Genomic DNA, 24026 nt, shown 5'->3' on the forward strand with positions numbered 1-24026 from the left:
GATTGAACTCTCCATATCAAAAAACAGTTAAAATCTTAAAATTAAGTATTTTTTCACCAAAATATTGACAAAACAAGTACGAAGAAACCAAGGCAGCCAAGAACAAAAATTGAGGACATTTCTATTCAGCCAGGAACATCAAGTAAAAGCCTGAAAGGGAGTGGCGTAAGAGTGGCCTCAGGTCTGGCAGACCCTGGCAGAGCTGGGGAGTCATGACAAGAACTAAATATTATCCTGGAGAAAATGGAAAACTTGAGCAATCGATTTGCATGCGTTGAAACTGTAATGAAAGACATGACTGAAATGAAAGAAATCATTGAAGACTTAATGGAAAGAATGAACCAAGCAGAACTAGACTGAGTAAAAACACAAGATGAGCTAAAAGCTTTGGAAAAAGATGCGAAGAAATGTGAGTCGGACAGATAAGACCTGCTGGACAAGATTGGCCGCATGGAGAATATTACTAGATGAGACAATGTTTGGATTATCAGACTGAAAGAAGGAATTGAGGGAAGAGATCGGTGAACTTCCTTGAAACATGGATCCCGTAAGTGCAGGGAGAAGACAAATTCAGAGAAAAATTACATATTTGAAAGGGCTCACAGATTCTCAGTCCAAAGTGAGCCAGCAATCAGCGACCATGACTGGTCCTGGTCCTGGTAAGACTTTAGAGTTACCAGGAACAGGAGACAATTCTGGGAGAAGCATACGAATACTCCAAGCAAAATAATAGCCCACCCATGAAAAAGAGCTATTTTTTCAAGATTTTAGTCCTACTTTGATTAAGCAAAGGAAGGAATTTGATGATGTAAAAAGATAATTGAGTTCCAAAAACTTGAAATATTCAATACCCTGCAACTCTGAGTTGAAGTAGCAGAAGGTAATTAGTGATTTTTTTAAAGACTAAGAACGAAATGGAAGACTTTCTGCAAGATTTATGAAAAGTCTAAGGTTGCCAAAAAAGACTGTGAAGAATGTTTACAATGGCACTAAATAAAAGTTGGTCTTTTTTAAACCGTCTTGCATTTATTGTTGAAAAGTATATTTTATTGAAATGTTCATGGAAAGCTCAGTAAAGAGCAAAACTTGGGAAAATTAGTAGCAGGGTAGAGACTCCAATCTAAGGGGAAGAATGGTGCTTGGAAAGAAGTATCAAAAAAAGATGGTGCTAAACGGAGGGTTCTTCCTCAAGAGATTTCGTGGAATTTTTTCACAGGGTTTTCTGTTTACATCACCTTCAGGGCAGGGTCATTGTATTTATTTTTTAAAGGAGAAAGATCACTATTATTTAATATTTGTTAAAATATTTGTTTAAAAGTCAATATGGATAGAATGTTAAAATTTATTAGTCTTAATGTTAATGGGATAAATGAGTTGTGAAAAGGAAGTGAGTCTTGGCTCACCTAAAAAAAAATGAAGGCCTACATAGTCTTTGTACAAGAAACACATTTTACCAAATCAGAACATGGTAAAATTTAAAAAAAGAGGATCGGTGGGACAAGTAATATCATCTTCATTTGGCTGAATAGCGATTTTAATTAATAAAAATATACCAATAATATAAGAAACAGGAGCAGGAGTAGGCCATCTAGCCCATCAAGCCTGCTCCACCATTCAATATTCCTTAATTCCTCTTTTTTTAATGTAAAAATCTATCTAACAGAACCTTAAATATGTTTAATGAAGTAGCCTCAACTGCTTCCCTGGGCAGAGAATTCCACTGCTCTCTGGAAAAAACAGTTTTTCCTCATCTCCGTCTTAAATTTACTCCCCTGAATCTTGAGGCAGTTCTGGTCTCACCTACCAGTGAAAACAATTTTCCTGCCCTTATCTTATCTATCTCTTTCATAATTTTATATGTTTCTATAAGATCTCCTCTCATTCTTCTGAATTTGAGTGAGTATAATCCCAGATGATTTAATATTAGAAGTGACATTGGCTGACCAAGCCAGAAGATTTGTAATCACGCATTGTAAAATTTATGCAGCATAATGGATTTTTATGAATATCTATGCACCAAATTATGATGATAAAGCCTTTATGGAACATATTATTAAAAAACAGCAGAGGGAAGATAAAATACACTGGTCGGAGGAGATTTCCATTTCTGTCTAGATCTAATACTGGAATAATCAGCCAGAACAGTAACAAGGGCAAAAGCTGCAAAAGCGACACTATCATTTTTGAAGGATTTAAATTTGATTGATTTATGGAGGCAGCTTAACACCGTAGAAAGAGACTATTTGTTCTACTCAAGGATATACGACTCACAGACAAGGATTGATTTGTTTTTAATGTCCGCTCAGTTAAAAAGTAGAGTGGTAAAAACAGAATATTTGGCAAGACTTTAATCAGATCATTCACCACTGCAATAATGGAAAAAAAACAGAAAGTTTGTATAACTGGTGTCTCAATGCCACACTGTTGAAAAGGAAGGACTTTTGTGAGTTTATTAAGAGACACATAGAATTATTTTGTGAAACTCATCTTTCTTTTACTGATAATAGCCTTTTAATATGGGATACGCTTAAAGCTTATCTAATAGGGCAAATTATTTCTTATACAAAAATCTTGAGAGAATATGCTAGGGTTGGAGGGTTTAGAGAAAGACAATGAAATTAGAAGAATCAGAGAACGGGGTGACAAGAAAAATATAGAGTATTAAAAATAAAAAATATGACAAATATATAGAATAGAAAAAAAAGATATTAAAACCAAACAAAAATATTATGAATTAAGAGAATGGCCACATAAGTTTTATCTTGGCAGTTAAATGCAGAGGAGTCATCTAGAATGATAAATGCAATAAAAACAGAGGCCAGTATTATAACATATAATCAAAAAGAACTAAATAATATACAATATTATATGAAACTATATAAATCAGAAAAATTAGGAGATGCAAATGAGATGGATGAATTTTTAACAAATATTGACCATCCAAAATTAGAAGAGTATGAATTGATTTAGATGCCCCTTTCACAAGAGAAGAAAACAAGAAAGCTTTGGGTACTTTACAAGCTAACAAATCTCTGGGGGAGGATGGGTTTCATCCTGAGTTCTACAGATTCATTGATGTCTCTTATGATGATGTATTGGACCAGACAGTGGAGACCCAAACCCTCCCGGAATCTTTCTCAACTGCTATAATTACGTTGCTACTGAAGAAAAGAGAACCATTAAAAGAAACTTTGTCATATAGACCTATATCACTCCTCAATGCTGATTATAAAATATTGGCAAAGCATTACCTAATAGATTGGGACAATATCTGCCAAAATTAATATATTACCATCCAGATAGGATTTGTTAAAGGAAGACATTCTTCAAATAGTCTAGGTAGACTATTTAATGTAATATATATAACAAAATCAAAGTTGAATCCAAGTATCCCTAGATACAGAAAAGGCATTTGACCAATTAGAATAGTATTTGCTATTTAAAACAGGAAAAATTTAGTATAGGCAGAAAACTTAGAAATTGGATAGAAACTATTTATCATAAACCACAAGCCAAAATTATAAAATAAATATGCACAAGAATGAGATAATGCCAGTGAAGAATTTTGATTATGAAAGATATGAAAAAGGTAGTAGATTTAAATGGTAAATGGAATCAAATATTTAAGAATAATGACCGATAATAATTTACAGAATTTATGTAAATTTAATTGCACTCGTTTAGAAAAATAGAGAAAGATTTACAGAAATGGAAAGACCTGCCAATTAATTTAGTGGGAAGAGTAAATTGTATTAAAATGGAGGTGATGCCAAGAATGCAGCATCTTTCACAATCGTTGCCTATTGTATTAAAAAAAATAATTACATAAAGCAATTCCCCAAGAATTTAATTGGAAAAGTTAACATGGGATTATAAAATGGGAGCATTTAGGCTTCTGGATTTGAAGTATTATTTATCAGTACAAGCAAGATTTTTATCATTCTTCTTTGAAGAACATAGTTCCCCCTCTTGGATCCCAATAAAAGAGGAGACCGCAAAGGACTTTATTTACAAGTGGAATATTAAGTTAATCTTTCTTTTATCTCTTCTTTGGCTTGGCTTCGCGGATGACAATTTATGGAGGGGTAATGTCTAAGTCAGCTGCAGGCTCGTTTGTGGCTGACAAGTCCGATGCGGGACAGGCAGACACGGTTGCAGGGGAAAATTGGTTGGTTGGGGTTGGGTGTTGGGTTTTTCCACCTTTGTCTTTTGTCAGTGAGGTGGGCTCTGCGGTTTTCTTCAAAGGAGGTTGCTGCCCGCCGAACTGTGAGGCGCCAAGATGCACGGTTTGAGTCAATATCAGCCCACTGGCGGTGGTCAATGTGGCAGGCACCAAGAGATTTCTTTAGGCAGTCCATGTACCTCTTCTTTGGTGCACCTCTGTCACGGTGGCCAGTGGAGAGCTCGCCATATAACACGATCTTGGGAAGGCAATGGTCCTCCATTCTGGAGACGTGACCTACCCAGCGCAGTTGGATCTTCAGCAGCGTGGATTCGATGCTGTCGGCCTCTGCCATCTCGAGGACTTCGATGTTAGGGATGAAGTCGCTCCAATGAATGTTGAGGATGGAGCGGAGACACCGCTGGTGGAAGCGTTCTAGGAGCCGTAGGTGATGCTGGTAGAGGACCCATGATTCGGAGCCGAACAGGAGTGTGGGTATGACAACGGCTCTGTATACGCTAATCTTTGTGAGGTTTTTCAGTTGGTTGTTTTTCCAGACTCTTTTGTGTAGTCTTCCAAAGGTGCTATTTGCCTTGGTGAGTCTGTTGTCTATCTCGTTGTCGATCCTTGCATCCGATGAAATGGTGCAGCCGAGATAGGTAAACTGGTTGACCGTATTGAGTTAATAACAAACAAAAAATGGATTACCCAATATTAATATATTCTTTCTTTGGCTTGGCTTTGCGGACGAAGATTTATGGAGGGGTAAATGTCCACGTCGGCTGCAGGCTCATTTGTGGCTGACAAGTCCGATGCGGGACAGGCAGACACGGTTGCAGCGGTTGCAAGGGAAAATTGGTATAGAATATGGCAAGAGATAAGAGAGTGTATTAGAAAAAAAGCAGGTACTTCACTAAGAATTCCATTATGTAAAAATGTACTGCTGCCTATGAATCTGGGTAACAAAATATTTAATTCATGGTATGACAAAGGAATAAGTTATATTGATCACTGTTACGTAGACAGATCTCTTATGTCTTCTGTTTTCTCCAGTTAAGATCATTCCTAAGAGAACTGTGGGGGCCAAATCTGGCCCCACTTGAAAATAGTGAAATGGAACAAACTATTTGGCTGTGGAATACACCTAAATTTATAACTAAGATGTACTTTGTTCTCCAGAATGAATGTGTAAAACCAGGTTTTCAGAGATCAAGAGAGAGATGGGAGTCAGATCTAGATGTTGCTATAATGGAAAGATGTTGGTCTTATTCGTGTTTGGATAGCATGACATCAATTATAAATGCAGATTAGTGCAATATAATTTTCTACACTAATTATATCTCACACCATTGAAGTTGCATAAATCAAAATCTGAAATATTGAAAATGAGTGGGACAGAAATGGGATAATTCTTACATGCTATATGTTCACATGTCATGTGTGAAGGAGAGGCCTTCACAGGCGACCTGGAGATTTATATTTTGGGTGCCTTTATTGAAAAAAGCAATAAACTAACTAAATTTCAAATTTCATTTGTTAAGATAGCCTTAGTGGCTAAGAAATGTATTGCGAATATTTGGAAATTCGACTCCCCTCTACATATAGCACAATGGACTGCTGAGATGAATAGTTCCATATCTATGGGGAAAAAAAATTGCCGTGTTTCTCGGCTTATAAATTGAAAGGGCGGGTCAACTTATATGCTAAATATACGTTTGAGACCTTGAATTCACCAAAAATAAAACAGCTTGATGTCAATTCAGCGTAAAAGTCAATGCTGGTAGCATCACCCCATCACTCCCTGGCACTTCCTTTCTGGTGGGCTCCTACCTGGGACCCTGAAGTCACTGTTGCCACTCTGTTGCCATTTCTGTTGCCACTCCTGCCTGGTACACCAAGGTTCCTTTTCCCACTGGGAGCATGATGCCGGCTCTCCTGCTCCTGCCCGTAAGGCCAAGTTGTTAAAAAAATTTACTTAATTTACAGCTTTGTTTCTTGCGATTGGGGTGTTTGAAATTTTTTTGGGTTATTCCTGGTTTTTTGTATATACTTTGATATTGGAAAGTTTACTATGTATATTTATTTTAAAAATACAAAAATAAAATATTCAAAAAAAAAAAGGAAAATTAGTGCCTGTCCAGGTGAAAGTTCAGATGATTTCTGAGTTTCCCATTCCCACAGGTAAGAAAGTTGTTATGAGATTTTTAGGAATGGTAGGGTATTACAGAAAGTTCGATAAAAAAATTTGTTGAATCGCTCTTCCTTTGAATAACTATCTGAAAAATGTCAAAAATTTTATTTGGACAACCATTTGTCAGGAAACATTTGATCAAATGAAAGCCATTTTATGTCACCTGACTTTTTTTCAGCAGTCGATGTTTGTGATGATGTGGCTTACTAACCAAGAAATTCAATGAACATCAAAAGAATTATTCTATTGAAAAATAATTAGTGTTTCTTGTATTTGCTTTGAGGTTTACATTCGCAATGCTCAGGGATCAATAGTTGTTTACACTGATCATAATCCTTTAGTATTTTTGAATAAAATGAAAAAGAAAAATTGACAATTGCTAAATTGGAATTTAATTTTGCAATAATGTGATTTAATGAAAACCCATATTAAAGGCAAGGATAATGGAATTGATAATTGCCTTTCAAGATGTTAAATTTGCAATGTTGTTAAAAATGTTGTATTTGTCTGTGTTGTATAACCTTATAATATAACTACAATAAAAATGTGTAGATTGCAGTTTAAAATTTTGTTTTTAACAAGTTCAAATTTTTTCTTCATTGGAAGGAGGTGTTACAAAATAATACTATTATTAATATTTAGGTTATTTATATATATGTAGACTGTGTGGGTTTGGAAACAGGGAAAAGACACACACATCATTTAGAAGAGACACTCTTTCTCCTATGTCTAGCTGTAAACAGAGCCATAAAACTAGAGTTGATTGTGAGTTGATTGTTCCATTGAAGTACTGAAAACAATGGATATTTGCTGAGAGTAACACCTGTGTAAGCAGAAAATCATTTGCTTCATGAAGTGGTTTCTGGAGAAATGTCACGTGATTACGACACTTCAATAAAGCATCTTTAATATAATGAACCAGTTTCATCTGAAGTCAGAAATGCAGTAACATTCTGTGAGAATGTTTATCCTTCAAGTAACAATGAAGATTGATAAATTTCGGCCGAGATAAAATAATGGGTACCAATTACCACTGATTGATTTGCACAAGTTCTTTTTATTTCATTTCTGGAGTCTGGGGATTATCAGAAATGTATTGCCCAAGACTAGAGTGGCCCTTTTGAACTGACGCAATCCTTCTGCTGAAGGTCTTGTTGCAATACTGTTGGGGACCAAGTTCCAGGATTCAGTCGACGATATTACCAAAATGGTGTGCAACTTGAAAGGGAACATGTGGAGATGATGTTGTAGTGGTGACTCCAAGTGCCTACTGCTCTTGTCCTTCTTAACATGAGAGCTCAGATAAGCGAGGTGCTGTGAGAGTAGTCTAGGTGAGTGACTGCTATGTATTTTGTAAGTGGAGCACACTGTAGTCACTGTGCACTGGTGGTAGAAGAAGTAAAATATTCAGCTTGTTTGATGGACTGCCATTCATGCAGGCTGCTTTGTCAGGGATGGTGTGGAGCACTCTGAGAATTGATGGTCCTGTACTCATCCAAGCAGGTGGAGAATATTCCATTCCATCCTGAAATTTACTGAGTACATGGGAAAAGTGCCTAGGGGTATCAGGCATTGAATTGCTTTCCTTGGGATATGTAGTCACAGACCTGGTCTTAGAGCAGAGTAATTATGTGGCTGCTCCAACAAAGCTCCTGGTCATTAATGACCTCAGGATGTCGATGGAGAGGCTCTCAACAGTGGTACGCCATTGGATGCCATTGCGGAGTGGTTTGATTCTCCATTGTTGGAGAAGGCATAATGCTTTTACTTATCAACTGAGACCTGAGTGGTCTTGCTACAAAGGCAAAGGCCGCTTCATTCACAGCAGAATTGTGTCATCATCTGTGAATATTTCCACCTCTGTCCTTGTACAGGAAGGTTATTGATGAATGCTTAAGCCCAGGATGCTGGCCTGAAGAATTCTGGCAGTGGTGTCTTGGGAAATCACCCCATGCATGTGAAGCATGACATCATTCTCTGGAACATGCTGCCTTGGATGCCCTTTGACCAGTACTACCAGGGCACCTCAATGCCATTCCCTACCTCACCTCTATCAATCAGCAGCTTGTTCCATGTGTGGACCAAAGCTGTGTTAAGTCTGGAGGAGAGACTCCTGGCAAATACAGGTCAATGCTTGTTTATTGGTGAGGTAATGCAGCTGATAGCAGCACTGTTGACAACACCTTCTTTCCCTTGCAGATGATTGAGATTTATCCTGATTTTTTATGAACTCATTCAACACAAGGAAATAAGAGTCCAAAGGTGTGTGATAACCATGTACATGTCATTGTCTCTAATGCTTGTACATTTATTAACTCACTCATTGTTATCTTGAATTTCAAGTGACAAGCTGCTAGGCATAGGAGAATTGCCTGAAGACTATTTTCATATGAAGAGGTGTGATTTTGTGCATATGTTGGGCAGGCTGTTGGGGAATCTGCCCCATCCATCTCGACAAGCCTGTGCACCCTCGAGCAGGCCACAGACATGTTCCGTTCACTGAGGAATGAGAGGGTAGCAGAAAGTGCCAAGAAAGCCAATAAAAAAAGATTCATTAAAATGAAAGCACTCATTTTCTAATTTCCCCACCTTTAGGCTTTTTTTTAACCTTGTAACGAGAAGGACACTACTTCAGGTAAACCTGATCAGTCTGTCAGAAGTTCTATGCAGTCTTGTTGGGTTTACAAATTCATATCATAGCTTGCACTTTGTATATTTGCTATCATAAACCTTAATCTCAGCAAACATAAATTATTGCTGGATTTTGCACCTTTTAAATGTACATCTTCCTTGCTGGAAAATATAAATAATTTAAACAAATCCATGCATTTTTCAATTAGGGCACTTTTTCATTGTACAATCTGAAAAACAGTTTGTTGACAATTGCAATCCAGTCCAGCAAAAAGATGAACATCAATAAATGTTTCTTGCTGCTGCCACCAATATTACAAAATGTTTGTACATTTTCAACCTTCAAGAAGTTGTAAGTTATCATTGACTGGAAGGTTGGCCCTTTGAACGTTCCTGCTCAGAATTATTTTGTGTCTGCTGTGGACCTTCACTGCCTCCTTGTGGAATATGGTGAGAATTACAGACTTGTTGCAAAGTGTTTTAATAACCTACTTAACATCAGTTTATGGTAGTATTCTTATTTCATGGCTTTTATGAAATCAGAATAAAACAGACAAGACTTCAACAGCATGTATCGAGAGGGGAAAAAAATGATGATGTATATTTTTAAAATAAAGGAAAGGTTTCAGTCCAGAATGTAAGCCTAAAATCTGCCGTTAATGCTCCCAAATGCTGTCATTACTTTAGGTAATCTGCAGTTTATAATCTAGTACTGCTAGTCTGTGTTATTTATTCTCAGGAATATCATTTGACATTTTGTCATGTCAAGCCTTTTTTCCCCCCCATTCCTCTTTCTACAGCCTGAGCACACATGCTGATGAGTGCTGTCTTATAAATTGATGGTTACCTACTAATAATTTATTTCATGTTGCTCTTTAATTTGTCAGTGAGAACAATCTTCTCTAAGGTTTTGTTGTATTTTTAATTAGGACTGAGCATTGACCTCTGCTGCATGGGTCAGATAATTTATAATTGAATTCCTTTAGAAAATTTACATCTTTTATTAACCAATTTTTGTATTACACTTGTATATAAAACCTATCTGAACATCATTAATATTTTCCAAACAATTCACTGCTTGGAATATATATGAGTCTTGAAGAGCTGCCTGGTTCCTTTGAGATAAGATGCTGTAGAGGTTAATGCATTCAGAGTGTAATATTTTTTTAAGTGGTGCATTTCAATTTGCTGATTAATTTTACTTTCCAATGTGGTGTTAATAAGAATATGGGGACTATTTTCTTTCTGTAGCTGTTTTAAAAAAAATAGAATGAAAAATCACTGTGTAAAAGTAATTCTCTTGTTCTGGGACTGAACAGTTTCTCCAAGATTTCTTAACGCAAGTGTGCCACTCGGCCATGTTCAGCCACACCTGCAGGTGTCAGGGACATGTCAAGCAGAAGGTGGCAAATAGCTCAATCTGACTCAATGCTGCAGCTAAGAAAATCAGTTACTAAAAATATCTGGCAGCTTTCAATGTCATTTTAATTCCTCTGAATCTTCCAAGAAGTTAGTCGGTTTATTGATTGCTTTGGACAATGATAGGAGGACAGAAGGATTGATAGCAGGATAGGAAAACACCAACTTGCTTTGTTGGAATTTGAACACGAATCTTCATTACCATACTTCCCACATTGTCACATCTGACATGATTTGTGATTGTTCTGTTTCTCCCAGTTTGCCCTTGTGATACTACTGCAAATTTAACCAGGATAGGCAATAAAGTCATGAGGCAATGCACAAGCCAATCCTGAATTACTACAGCTGTGCTTTGTTCCACAAGACTATTCCTTTAAAGGGATCTTCTTTGAAGAATTCTACTACAATCTGATTTGTTTTGTCGTCTGTGGGGGCATGAATTTTACCTGAGTGGAATGGCCAGTGGATGAAGGAATCCTTTTTAGAGCCACCGTCAGACAATGTTGCCCTAGATAGGAGCTAGGAAATCAATTAAAAATCAGCAGATAATCTCCATCTCAATTCACTTGGAATGGAAATTAAGTGAAGACAGGCAATCTACACCACAGAAGAAAGTCAATCCCACAGCATGGCAAGATTGTTCCTGAATTTAGGAGAACACTTTTTGCTCTGGGTTAGAAAGTTATGGATTCAAATTCCACCACAGAGTCTTCAGCTTAAAAACCTAACTTGACGTTACCAGGGCAGAAATGAAGAAAGCATTTGCATTGCAATTCAAATGAATCATTAAAGGGATGGATAATCTACCATTTTAAGTAAATATAAAGATTCTACCCACTACTTCATTGAATAACCAGAGGAATCTTGGCCTACTGTGCCCTTGTCATTATTTCTAAGGCTTACTTGTGAGCGCTTGCTATGTGCCAATTGATAGCATTGTAACAGGCAGTGCGCTTCAAAAGCAATGAAGAGGGAAATTCTGAAAGGGGCATGCTGCGTAAATAGAAATCTTCCTTTCCCATATTTTATTCTGGTTTCTGACCCATAGCTATGCATATTGGGACCTTATTGGGGGCATCTTAAACCCTGTATTCACCTAAATGTTTACACATTTATGATTGAGAGAAGATGTGGAAGCTTTTGAAATCAGGAAACCAGGGGTCAAAATTAAAATTGGTCTGCCCTCACAAGACAGTGGTTCACTGGCACTGAGTTTCCCATCTACCCCCAATGTTCTCCACAATCCTTCCACCCCTGTGACCCTCTCCTCATAGTGCAGTCCTGTCACAAGCTTGAAGGAAGGAGAAGGAGCTTGACTGGTTCATTCATACCATTTTTAATGCCTTTAAGTATATTCACAAAGAGAAGGGCTGACCCAAAAAACAATTTAAAAATAGTTCCACTCAGTCCATCTCTAGCAACTCTCCTATTTTTTCAATCTCTCTGTCCCCATGTCAGGAGACAAACCTCAACAAACATCATTTACAAACCTACAAACTTCTACACCTACCTTGACTACACCTCTTCACACCTTGTTCCTTGTAAGGATTCCATTCCTTCCTCTCAATTCCTGTCTCCGTCATATCTGCTTCCAGGACGTCTTCCATGCCAGGTCATCTAAGATGCCCTCCTTCAAAAAGTGTGGCTTCCCCTCTACCACCATCAACTCAGCACTCACCCACATATCCTCCATTACCCACACATCTACCCTGGCTCCCTCCACATCCACATGTCGCAAAGACAGGATTCCCCTTGTCCTCGCCTACCACCCCACCAGCCTTTGCATCCAATATATCATCCTCTGCCATTTCTGCCACCTACTAAGTGATCCCACCAATAGACACATATTCCATTCTCCCCTCTCCACCTTTCACAGGGATCACTCCATCCATAACTCCCTCATCCACTCCTTTCTTCCCACCAATCACCCCCTTGGCACCTAACTCTGTGACCTCAGGAGATCCTCCACCTCCCTCACCACCATATGGGGCCCAAGCAGTCCTTCCAAGTGAAGCAACAATTCATTTGTGAATCTGCAGGGATCATCTACATCTGGTGCAGCCATTGTGTTCTCCTCTACATTGGAGAGACTGGATGCAAACTGGGAAATTATTTCATTGAGCACCTCGGCACTGTCCACCTACACCTCGTGGATCTCTCAGTGGCCACCTGTTTCAATTCTCTCCCCACCATTCCCTTGCTGACATGCCTGTCCATGATCTCATGCATTGCTGGACTGAGACCATTTGAAAATTTGAGGAACAACACCTCATCTTATCAACCAGATGACATTAACATGCCCCTGCCCATTTATCCCAGTCTCCTTTCCTATAGCTCTGTCTCTCTTGCCTTTTGCCTTTGTCTCCTTTCCCCCCACTCTACATTCACAGAGTCTACATTCACAGAGCCAACCTTCCCTCCCTCCAATCAATTTTCACCTTTCCTCTCTCCTGTCCTCCTCCTCCTCTCAATATCCAATTAACACTTTTTCCTGTTGGTCTGTGCTCCTCCCCCTACCCTTTCTTTCCTTCTCCCCAGCCTTTTAATTCAGATGCCTGACTGCTTTTTACTCAAACCTTGAAAAAGGGCTCAGGCCCAAAATGTCAGTTATATATATCTTATCTCCTATAGATGCTGCAACACTTCCTGAGCTCCTCCAGTATTTCTGTGCTTTTACTACAATCACAGCATCTGCAGACTTTTGTGTTTCACTGCTTCTCAGGTGCTTGGTCACTGGTAAGAAATGATGTGCAGTGAGAGATTGTGTATTGTTGGTGGGAGGCACAAACATCATTTTGGTGGGCTCAGTCCTTGCTGACCAGGACCCCCTCTCTGCTTTGTTAAAGCAGGGGGACCTGCCTGGGTTGGATTATCTTAGTTTTCTGATGATATGAGTAAAGTATAATGTGCACATTATATGCATATTTTACAAACCAGGCATCCTTCTGCGTGTTATATGCGTGTGCATGCTATGCAAGAATATTTTTACATGTTGAAGGAAAACACAATTAATAGTGGGTGTGGGAAAGTCAAACTGCCAATTTATAGTGGGCATGGAAATATAATAGTGGCATTGAAAGAACATGCACAATTTATAGCGGGTGTGGGAAATTTTGATCTTGGGATTATCTCTTTGTACTGAAGGCCATGGTATTCATATAAACCAGACATTCTGACTAGGGCACTGCACTTTATCAGTGTCAATGACCCAGACCCATCACTGAGGAAGGAGATGAGCATATCAAGTGCCTCTGATATGAGAAAACATTAGAATTAAAATCCTGCTTAACTCTGAAACTTGTCTTTGATCTGTTTAATTGATTCATCTTCAAAGCTTGTTAATGTTTTGCGGAAGGATATCTATATAATGGGCAGTTGACACCTCTGAGGGAAGTTGATTTAGTATTAATTGCAGGAGATAAACTATGGCAAATACTGGTATGTGCTTTGTCTCATGTCCCATTTATATGCAAAGTGATTTTCCCAGACAGAATTTAGAATACTACACCTACGTGGTATATGCATGTGCGCGTTATACAAAAATATTTTTACAATTTATGATTTTCTGCATGTTATATATGTGTGCACATTATATGTGTGAAAATATGGTTGATGGGTAAGTTTGCAGATGACACAAAGATTTGTGAAGTTGTGAACTGTGTGGCGGGCAGCAAGACAGAGCAGATGCAAAAGTGGGCAGAGGAATGGCAGATGGAGTTTTATCCAAGCAATTGTGAGGGGTTACACTTTTGGAACATGTGCAAGAGGGTGAAGTGTTCGGTTAATGGCAGGAGCCTTGTTGATGTACAGAGGAATCAGGGGAGGTCGGGGGCGTCCAAGTCCATTGGTCCTATAAAGTGGCCACATGAGTAGATTAAGGTGGTAAAGAAGGAATAAGGCATGCTTGCTTTCATTGGGTGGGGTATTGAGTACAAAAGTAAAGAAGTTATATTGCAAATTCATAAAACTTTGTTTAGGCTGCAATTGAAATACTGTGTGCAATTCTAGTCATTCCATTAGCAGAAGGATGTGGAACTTTGTAAAAGGCATGGAAGAGGCTTGCCAGGATATACCCTGGATTAGAGGGTGTGAGCTGTCAGGAAAGTTTGGACAAATTTGGATTGCTTTCTCTGAAGTGTTGGAGGCTGGAGGGGACACAACTTATATGTTTATAAAATTTGGAGATGCATAGATAGGGTAGACAGTCAGAACTTTCTCTTAAGGTTAAAAATATCAAATGCTTGAGGACATGTATTTAAGGTGAGAGGGAGGAAAGTTTAAGGGAGATGTGCAGGGCAAGTTTTACACAGAGTGGTGGGTGCCTGGAACTGGCTGCAGGGATAATGATGGAAGCAGACATGATAGTTGTGTTTCAGAGATTTCCAGATACATGGTATGCGGGAATGGAGGGATGTGGATCATGTGCAAGCAGCAGAGATTTGGTTTAATTTGGCATCATGTTTGGTGAAGACGTGGATTAAATAGCCTGTGTCTCTGCTGTACTGTCCTCAATTTTCTGTCATCCTGGAGGTAATTACACTAATCCATTAGCACCCTAGTTCATGTTTCCATATGAATTCAGGAAGGTGATTGATGAGGGAACAGAACATTGCAGAATAGTTTGCGTGAACTTTGGGACTTGTTTATTACTTGTTCTGTGGTGGATGAGCTGCACCTCCTGATATTGAGTGGTCCTCTTATTCTCTCTAAGGTAGAGCTACAAGAACAAATGGATGGCTGTGTGTACAGTGCAAGGAAATGATGTAGCAATATGACTTTATCTAACTGTAAACTTTGTAATCACTGAAATTGTAGTTATTTTATTATAGTCTCAAAAACATGAAATAATTTCTTAATAATGATGATAAATCCATGCAGCACAAAACATGATGCTTAGGATCAGTGCGAGGAAAGTTTGTCATTCAGGGTATATTGGTTCCAAACCACATTGATGTGGGGACGTGCTTTTGCCAGGAGTGTTCTTTGTTTCACAGACTTCTGCTTTGTTGTTTTGGGAATGCAAGGTATAATGGGTAAAGTGAGACACAATGGGATGCCAGGCACCACCTTCTGTTTCTGGTTGTTCATATTGCACCCTTCCAATTTTGGGAGCCAGCCACTTCCACAGAGGGAGAACAGACATCAACATACTGTGCAGTGTGGCAAAGTCCAGGAGGAATTTGATGCTTCCCATCAGCCAAGGGAATCTGACATTACATCTGGAGGAAGAGTAGGGAAATTAACTGAAGTTTGCGTCTTTATAATCAAATTTAAGCCTGATTAGCTTGACCAATCTTTTTGGAAAAAAAAAACATTTTATAAAACACTTGGGATTATTCATCTTTTATATTGTTTTGCAAAATATCTCAAACTAGATACAGGTAGTTAGAAATAGAAGATTCAATCTTTCGTTGCAGTATTTTCACTGAAAATCTCAATTTTTTTTCAACAATCGTGAATAGTTTCAATAGAATTATGGAGTTGCTGGTAATTGATGTTTATTTAACACGGTTTGGTGTAAACTTTAAGGTTAGAATGTTCTCAAGTGGCATGTTCCATAGGCCATGCCTCCCCTTGAACTGTTGGATTTTCAGTGTATTTTACATGAGCTTCATCTGGACTGAGTCTTGAGGGAAACTGACGCAGAGAATTGGAACCCTGTTCACCCTCGTCATTTCTGAAACCAGCTCAGTTAAATGGGACAATGTTCCATTTTCTGTGTCAGCCACTCAAGCTACCAGCTGAAAGGCATCACGGCAATATGGGTCGGGTTACTGATCAAAGCCACCCCAATCCAAGCTGGCGATGCTCCTAAAGCTTGATTCTATTGCAGGATGTAGAACACTCGAGAGGGGTGCTATTTCCCCCGCTCTGAAACTGAGCATAAGGCAGCCAAAGAGACAAGGTACAGGAGTCCTTAACATCTGTATAGAAAGATACATTCATTTTTTTGTGCCATTATCTTTTTATCTTTTTTTATAAAAGAATCACACTGTGTTATTTCAGTCCATGCAACGTATTCCTACAGAGTAAGATTGTTACTATGTTTAAAAATATTTTCTATTTTTGTTTTATATTACAGTGCAAGGACACTTCATTAAACAATAATAAAAATTTGTTTTTTTGTAAATAGTGTTAATATTTTTTACATATATCTGGATTTGTTGTGTGTTTCTTGATCAAAATTCACTGAGATTTTTAATCCATTGTGACAGATATGGTCCTTCCTCATTAGAATAAGCCCACACCATCAGAAGCTTTGAAGTGAATCTTAGTTTATGTTGGGCTGAATTTGTTACACGATATTTAACAAGGAACAGCCTCTGCTGTCACCGTTGTCACACGCAAACAGTAACAGAGGACATGATAACTAGACATTAAAATAGAGAGGGGAAGTCATCCGCATTGTAGCTCAGCCAAGGATTAGGAGGCAGATTGGTGGCATACATCGCTGAGATGGACAGAAAATCTCCTTTTGTATTAGTTGTGGATGCTTTCTGTGTACCAACACTTGCTGTGACCTGCCTTTCTGCAGACAGCTTCCTCAGTGGGAATTCGAAACAGGTAGCGGGTGGTAGTCGTCAGGATGGCTCACTGAATCAGATTAATTAGCAATGCTGGGTGTTTTTGCTGAGAATATAATTCCAGAACCTTGGAAGTCAAAAGAAGCATAGAATTAAAAGAGAGGAAAAAAAAATTCAGGGTGACCCTGTAAAGAATTTTGTTTCCAGACATCAATAATATTTAGAATATATTTGCACATTATGAAAATGCGCAAGACTTTTAGTTTATGGTGTAATTCCTATTTCTTGTCTCTAAATGATAAATTGGAGCACATTTAACATTGACTGTTTCTTAACATCTGGCTGAGTAGAGCTACCTTTAAGACAACTCACAAATAAATCTGTTAGCATAACGATGGCAGTACAGCGAGTGATGTTGTATGGAAAGTCGTGCAGTGCTGGATCACCCATGAACACTGCATCTTTGAAGTTTTTTTTACCAATAATACTTTTGAAGTAAAGATGAGTCCTTGCTTCCTCGAACACAATCCTGCAATGGTTTATTCTGGTATATATTTGAAAGCTTAGTGAATTGCCAAGAGTTTCTCTGACAGACTGCTGGCCAGCAGCCCATTATAAAATAGCACTGGTGCAGGACTGGATTGGGTTTACTTATAATGTCAACATTCCTCCCTGCCTTCACCACCATGGCTAACATGTAGGTCTGCCTTCAGGTGAGCTTTACACCTGACTAGACCACAGTCAATCCAAACCCAACCAGTCACCAGACTTAACCAGTAGGATGGGAAATAAGATTTTTGTCATACATTAATCAAGAGCAGAGGTGCGGGCAGTGAAACGAAGCAAATCACCCTGAGCAAGATAAAAGAAATGAACTGAAATGGCAGGGGGAAGCATAATCCAAGCACATATGTTCTATCAGAATTTACACTTGACCCAAACTCGACACATCCAATCAGATCCTATCAAGTAGTCAGTCTCTGCAGTCATAAGAAGCTGCAGACACTGGAATCTAGAGCAAAAAAAACCCCAACCTGCTGGAGGAACTCAGTAACTCAGTTCTGTAATTTCCAGCAAGGCAGGAACATCTGCCATTCATTCAGAGTCTAGGTCTGAAACAGCAGTCTGGGTCAGTCTTATTTGCCCCTTGAGCCACTCACTCAGTTCATTAAATATGGGCCACCTTCTGTGAATGCATTAAAACAAAATTTGTTAATGACAATTCTTTGAATTAAATGATTTGCCAAATTATTGAACTGTTTCATTATTACTTAACTGCAGAGCCTATCACCACACACATTCATTTACTGATGAAATATCAATTATAATTCTGTGAATTCTATTTTTAGATACATGAAGTGTCAGGTAGCCTGGGTGGAAAAAGAATAGTTGACATTTCCGGTCAGAACCCTTCATCGAGACCGAATGCGCAGAGGGGAGGTGGCCAGTGTGGGAGTGGTTGGACAGGGGCTAGTGGGAAATGGGGGGTGCTGGCGATTTGGAATCAAAACGCCATTTCAGATCGGGCCTCTGCCTGGAGACTGGCTAAGGGCCACCCCTTATTCCAAAATCTTGAACTTACCATTTCAGACTGCAGCCCAAAAAGGCTGCTCCAGCGTCCAATTCAAAGTAGAGGCGCCTCATAGCGCCATCTGCATCCATGTGTAGTGCCACCCGTCATCAATATACAGCAGAGCAATGGCCGTCTTCCCTACCTATAATCCCCCACACTGCTGAAATCACTCTATGATTCCCAGAACAGTTCCAGTTGCATGGGGGATTGTGGGTAGGGAAGACGGCCACTGCTCTGCTGTGTTTTGAGCCGCAGAGAGCATCCCCGAAGGCCGAAGTAGCCCAGTATGACTGTCCCAGCCCGCACCAGTCACCCCCTGATGGTCCCACTGCCACGCCAGTCCTTGCTGCCCCTCTGGTCCCCGCTGCCCCAACTGCCCTCGCAGCCTAACTGGTCCCCACTGCCCCATGGCTCCCCACCTCCCCTGACTTGGAGAGAGAAGGGTGAATGGGGAGATGGGTCGTGGGCTGACAGCATCATCAGCCTGCCCCCAAACAGCCGCCTAGCGCAGCTGCCAATTCAGATTGATTGGCGGAGGGCTGTGCTGTGGAGATTATCTCTCTCAGAGAGGGGTTGGAATATGTGGCTCGGAGACCACCTCCACACATTTAGAAAGGTAGGTTTTTATGCGTTTTGGTGGATTTTTTCCGCCTTTACATCCTAAGTTTTTGCCTATCTGAAATGGCCTATAGATTGCCAGTGTTGGAATACAAAATAATTACCACTTGAGCCAGATGCCAAAATGTGGGCTGTGGTTATCAGGTTACAGGAGAGCTTCGCACTGTTGGGATAGTTTGGTGCTCTGTATAAGATGTGTTATATGGACTCAATAAGCTCAGAAGGTGGAGTTAGAACAAAAGGAAAGAGTTTCCACAGGAATTTTCCTGCTGCCTATTTCAGCCCTTACATCACTACTCTGGTTTCTGTCAATGTTATGGTGGGTGAAGAGGAGAACTACTGTAGACTTTATGCCGTTGCACCATAGTGTGCATTTGTGGAGATAAAACAGGAAAAGGTGACTCTTATGCCTCAAACCTCACTGCTTTGACCATTCAACAGACAACAAATGACCAATCAACATGAGCACAAAAGGAGATGGGTTCGATACCCATCCTAAGGAGCTAAAAGAAGTTATTTCAGAACAGGTTAATATTTTTTCTCTCATGTATCTAAAAATAGTAGAATTCACATCAGAATTATAATTGAAATTTTATCAGTAAATGAATGTGAGTGGTTAAGTAGACAATAATAGACAATAGATGCTGGAGTATGCCAATTGGCCTGTCGAGCCAGCACCACCATTTATCGGATCATGGCTGATCTTTCCCTTTCAACAATCAATTCCAGCCTTATCCCGATAACCCTTAACTCCCTTGCCCACAAAGAGCCTTATCCAACTCTCTCTTAAATCTATCCAACGAATCTGCCCCCATTACCCTCTGTGGCAATGCATTCCACAGACCCACAACTCTCTGGGTAAAAACATTTCTCCTCATTTCTGTGTTCAATGGCCTTCCCTGTATTCTTAAACTATGCCCTCTAGTCCTAGTCTCTCCCATCATTGGGAACATGTGCTCTGATTTCACCCTGTCAAGCCCTTTGATAATCCTAAATACCTCGACCATGTCTCCCCTCATCCTTCTAAACTCCATCGCATATAATCCAAGTCTTTCTAACCTATCCGTGTATGACAATACTGCCATCCCAGGAACTAACCTTGTTAACCTTCGCTGCACTCCCTCTATTTCAAGTATGTCCTTTCTTAAATATGGGGACTAGAACTGGACGCAATACTCCAGGTGAGGTCTCAACAGGGCCCTGTACATCTGTAGGAGGGATTCTCTACTCCTATACTCCAATCCCCTCTTTTTGAAAGCCAACATCCCGTTCGGCTTCTTCACCGCTTGCTGAACCTGCATGCTAGTTTTCAATGACTGGTGAACAAGTACGCCCAAATCCCTTTGCATTACCCCACTCCCTGGCTTATCTCCATTTACATAATATTCTGCTGCCTCCAAAATGGACAACCTCACATTTACTCACTTTAAACTTCATCTGCCATTTTTCTGCCCACTCTCCTAACCTGTCCAAGTCCCCTTGCAATTTCCTGACATCCTCCTCACACTTTACACTACCACTCAGTTTAGTGTCATCTGCGAATTTGCATATGTAGTTATTAATCCCCTTATCCAAATCATTTACATAAATGATTAACAACTGAGGGCCCAACCCCAAACCCTGCGGGTCCCCACTCGTCACATCCTGCCATCCAGAAAATGACCCGTTTATCCCAACCCTTTGTTTCCTATTTCTCAACCAACTCTCTATTCATGACAGCACTCTACCCCCCCCCCCCCCCCCATACCATGCTCCTTGATTTTGCTAACTAGCCTCCTGTGTGGGACCTTATCAAAGGCTTTCTGGAAGTCCAAGTACACCACATCCACTGGCTCTCCCGAGTCCACCCTCCTTGTTACATCCTCGAAAAATTCCAGGAGATTAGTCGAGCAAGATTTTCCTTTAAGGAACCCATGCTGATGAGCGCCGATACTATTATTCCTTCCTACGTGTTCTGCTATTTCTCTTTTAATGATGGATTCCAATATCTTCCCCATCACCGACGTCAGGCAGACCGGTCTATAATTTCCCGTATTCTCTCTCCCTCCCTTCTTAAAAAGTGGTACAACATCAGCCACTCTCTAGTCTGCAGGCACTTCCCCCGAATCTAAAGAACTTTGGAAAATGTCAACTCGTGCTTCCTCAATTTCCAGAGCAACCTCTCTAAGCTCCCTGGGATGCAGCCCATCAGGCCCAGGGACTTATCAGGCCTCAGTTCTAACAATTTGCTCACAACCACCTGCTTCTGGATCTGAATATCCATCAGATTCTCTGTTTCCTTAGGTAATTTCACCAAGTCCCTAGATACTGCTTGGCCCCTACCACTTATCTGATCATAACCTATATCCTCCTTGGTGAAAACAGATGCAAAGTATTTTTTTAATTCCTCAGCTATCTCCATGTTCCCATTGATAATTTCACCTTTCTCCATTTTCAAGGGCCCAATTTTGGCCCTAACCAATTTCTTCCTTTTAACATAACTGAAGAAGCTTTTGCTATCCCATTTTATAATACTTGCCAATTTACCCTCGTACTTCATTTTCCCCTCCCAAATGACTTTCTTAGTTTCTCTCTGTTTTTTAAAGGCTTCCCAATCCTCTAAGCTCCCATTCTGCTTTGCCGTCTTACACTTATTTCTTTTGGACCTGATACTGCACTTGATTTCCTTTGTCAACCACGGCTGCCATTTGCTCTTTGAAGAGCCTTTCCTACTCTTTGGAATGAAAATATTCTGAATCCTGTTAAAAATGTAGAAATACCAGCCATTTTTGCCCAGTTGTCCTCCCAACTAGAATGTCCTTCCATTTTATTTTGGCTAGCTCCTCCCTCATAGCTGTATAGTCACCCTTATTTAGCTGTAGCACTAATGAAACAGTTCAATAATTTGGCAAATCATTTAATTCAAAGAATTGTCATTAACAAGTTTTGTTTTAATGCATTCACAGAAGGTGGCCCATATTTAATGAACTGAGTGAGTGGCTCAAGGGGCAAATAAGACTGACCCAGACTCTGAATGAATGGCAGATGTTCCTGTCTTGTTGGAAGTTATAGAACCAATTGGGTTTTTACAACTTTCCAGAAATCGCCACCATTAGTGGTATGAACTGTTGTGAGTACCATAATGGGATTTGGAGTCATGTTATTCAAATCAGTCAAGAAATGTATTGTTGTGAAAAACAAAAGTCTGCAGATGCTGTGATTGCAGTAAAAACCATAGAAGTGCTGGAAGAACAGCAGGTCTCGTAGCATCCATAGGAGGTAAAGATATTTAACCAATGAGCCCTTCCTTCTTCAAGGTTACTAACCCTGCAATCAAATGTATTGATTGCAGATTTAGTAACATTATCGCTTTTGAAATGAGGGTGTCCCTCTGAGAGCCAACATTGATGATGGGTTAAGGTGCATCCTTTGTGTTGTAACACAATATTTAAAATTTGATGCTGTACTTCAAAATAATTTTAATTAATGAAGCTGCATTTGTAATCAGCACCACATCAGTGATCAGCACCCACCGACCTATGCAGACCAGAGCAATTTGGCATCTTTTCCTGGGTATCAGTTTGGGATCTATAATTATAGTATATAATTATAATTGATGTTTTTTAAAAAAGTAAAGATCAATCAAGCTAACCATTGTTGCCCAGCATTAGACAGTTCTTGCTGGCAATGTGCAACATGTGCAAACAAGATGCCCACACGTTTAAGAGCAGTTGCAGGAAGGTGACCAATGGGATAGTCCTGGGAAGGAAAGGAAACAAGTCATTGCATGATACAGACTCAAGATTCCAACATTTGCATTCTTTGTGTTTCTTTCCTACTCATTTTTGAGTATTCACCTATCGGGGTCTAGGTAACTCACATTTCTTAACGGTGCCGTCTTGTTGGGTGATTTCAAGTTCCAACTGTCTGGGTTCAATCTGGACCTCCACTCCTGTCTGCACATTCTCACTGTTGCCTCATGGGTTTCCCCTAGGTGCTCTGGTTAAAGACCCATGTTCATATGTAAGTGGATGGTGGAATTGATGGAAAAATTGGGAGAATACATTATGGGATAAATTATTTGAGAAATTTGATCACTTTGTAAACTGGCATAGATTCAATGGGCTGAATGGCCTTTTTTGTCACATGGAATTGTGAGGGTCACAAACCTATCATTGCCATTTTTGTATTTGCTCATAATAGTTAGTTTTCACATTGGCTTTCATTTCTGAGCATCTCTCGGCATTAGGTGAATTTTCCAAGTGGGTGCGGCGGTCGCTGTGGAAAGTCTGGATTTAAAATAATTGCAGAAGAATTATTAGAGAATGGCTTTCACTTCTTGATGCAACTTGAAAATCGTAAGGAAGTACATATCAAGTAAAAGTGCAGGAAGAAGCTATGGCAGGGTCTGGGCAAAATGCATGCAATTCCTGGCAAATAACTGACAAAATCAGGAACCGGGTATCAGATATGTGGCCACGAAGCATTTGTTTATTTTGCAATGCGTGGGCAGCTTCTATCTTCCTTGTCATTTGTGGGAAAATCTTCAACTTGTCAGATTAAAGAGGACCAATTTTAGAGCAATGCACAGAAGTGCTGGAGAAACTCAACAGGTCAGGCAGCATCTATTCAGAGAGCCACCCACTCCCCGTATCCCCTCAGCTTTTTTATTCTTCTCTCCCAACCCTATCCATTATGACCTCTTGCTTATTAGCCTCTGCTCCTCCCCTGCCCCTTCCTCCCTCCTCTCCTGCCCCTCCCCACCTTTTTATTCAAGCACCTCTCTGCTTTTAGCTCAGACCTTTGAAGAAGGGTCGGGCCTGAACTGTTGGTTACCCTTGACTTCCTATAGATGCTGCATAACTTGCTGAGTTTCTCCAGCACTTTTATGTTTTACAATATGATCAAAGTGATTTTGCAGATTTTCCT

General features: G+C 39.8%; 1 protein-coding gene across 9 annotated transcripts in view; it reads left to right on the plus strand.

Moving 5' to 3' along the window:
• Positions 1-24026, plus strand: part of dennd1a (DENN/MADD domain containing 1A) — a 536086-nt gene that overhangs the window by 501848 nt on the left and 10212 nt on the right. The window lies entirely within an intron of this gene.

Source organism: Narcine bancroftii, chromosome 1, assembly GCF_036971445.1.
Source record: "Narcine bancroftii isolate sNarBan1 chromosome 1, sNarBan1.hap1, whole genome shotgun sequence".
Taxonomy (NCBI): Eukaryota; Metazoa; Chordata; class Chondrichthyes; order Torpediniformes; family Narcinidae; genus Narcine; species Narcine bancroftii.